Source organism: Chenopodium album, chromosome 1 (genome assembly GCF_948465745.1).
Source record: "Chenopodium album chromosome 1, dcCheAlbu1.1, whole genome shotgun sequence".
Taxonomy (NCBI): Eukaryota; Viridiplantae; Streptophyta; class Magnoliopsida; order Caryophyllales; family Amaranthaceae; genus Chenopodium; species Chenopodium album.
In genome coordinates this window covers 66,542,174-66,544,287 of record NC_137834.1, presented here as the reverse complement: position 1 = coordinate 66,544,287, position 2,114 = coordinate 66,542,174, and positions in this window count along the sequence as shown.

The window sequence follows — 2,114 nt, the reverse complement described above, 5'->3', positions numbered from 1 at the left end:
CAATTAGGAATGGTTTTAGTCTTCTAGATTCTTCTAGAAGGTTCTTTTCATTCCTAATTCAATTAGCATTGATAAATTGACTTTTGTTGACTTTTCAGAGTTTTAATTAGAATCAAAGAGCATTTTTGAGGAAAATACGATTTTATCCTCCTGTACGGCAATTTTTATCTGATTTTAAGAACGCGTAATTTTCCAGATCAGCCCCAAACGCCAGCTGTAGCGCCTGGCGCTACGATTGGCGCCTGGCGCTAGCATTAGCGCCTAGCACTAATGTTGGCGCCTGGCGCCAATAGCTAGCGTTGGCGCTGGTTCAGTTTTACGTGAGCCAAAACTCTGTTTTGATATTTTATCTTTTTGGCTGATTTTCTTTATAAATAACGTACTAAAAACTCCGTTTTCGATAACCAGTTTTAATCTAAAAAACCAGTTTTAATCAACATTCAACAATCATCAATTCTCATCAATTCTTATTCTCTCTCATTCACCAACTCTCATCAAGATTCTCTTGATTATTTTCTCTTTCTCTCTTTTCTAAACTAGCCTTTTCTCAAATATAAAAATTCCGCATTCATTAATACTAGATACACCTAGCCATATTCGAAGTTGCCTTCGCCCTAGACGTGAATGGTTTAATTTCTTAGGGTTTGGTCCCAAATCTCTCTTTAAATTATTTAATTTAATTGTTTTGATTTATTATTTTCCTTGAAGTTACTAACGTGTGTATTTTGTTATTAGAAAGAGGTACGAGGCATCAAAGTAAGTACTTTAATGGTTTAATTGATGTTATGATATAGAGTTCATGCTTAGGTTGATATTATGATTTCTAGTATCATGTCTAGGGTAACTTTTAATATTAAGTATGATTAAAAGTATGATGCTTCCTATGTTCTTCCTAATATTAATGATTGTTAGTATCATGTTAGGGCTAAAGCTTTGATTTTTTTATGCTTAGTGACATGCTAGGATTTATTATTAATCTTGTTAGTATCATGCCTAGGATCTTGCTATTCTTATGCTTTATTATGATTATGATGATTATAATTATTTTTTTATAATTGTTGTAATTATTATTATTATTATTATTATTATTATTATTATTATTATTATTATTATTATTAATATTATTATTATTATTATTATTATTATTATTATTATTATTATTATTATTATTATTATTATTATTATTATTATTATTATTATTATTATTATTATTATTATTATTATTATGTTGCTTGATTACATTTATTTTTATTGCTTGATCACGCCTTTTATGCATTTTAAAGGGAATCTATACTTGTAATCACGCTTAATAAGATAATTAATAATCTTGTTAGGGTTAATTTGATTATAATTCAAGTGATCGCCAATAATAGATTTATTTGTGCATTAAATTCAACCAACATAGATAAACAGGTTTAGGGTAAACCTACTGATTGCATGTTAGTCAGAAAGCGCACATGAATACGATCAGAATAAAGTAGAGGCCTATTATTAGGGCAGGTTCAATCTCTTTTAGGTTGGATTTGTACCTTCATCCCCGAACCCTTATTTGGTTCAAGACCTTATGGAGTTGACGATCTCTTGGATCGTTAAGGGGTGTAACCTTCACCCTGTGAACGGTTTACAAGTTCCTAAAACTTGTTGGCGACTCTTTTGCTCTATCTTCTTTCCCTTTGGACGCCACCGTACTTTAGTGTATGATCTCAGTGGGGTTCAAGCTAAGGGGATTAACGCTTAAAAATATTCCCTACAGTTTTTGGCAACTCTGCCGGGGAGGATTTCTATTTTAATTCCTGAATTTGTTTCGGCAATGATTTAGAATGAGTGGATGAGACTCGAAACGTTCTAAGTATTTCATGTGCGTAATTTTGATTAACATTATTGTCATATGCATAAAAAAAGATCTCATTGGAAAGACCATCCGTAATGAGTTAAAAACATAGGATTTTACACGTAGGAAATTTGAGAAATATCTTTCACAACTAGGACCGAAATAACACTGCGCGAAACTGGAAAATTTTATCGAGCACAGAAAGCTGCTAAGTCATGTAGAAATTAGCGTCAACAACCAGAGCATTGGCGCCAGAATTTTACCTATAGCGCCAGACGCCAGC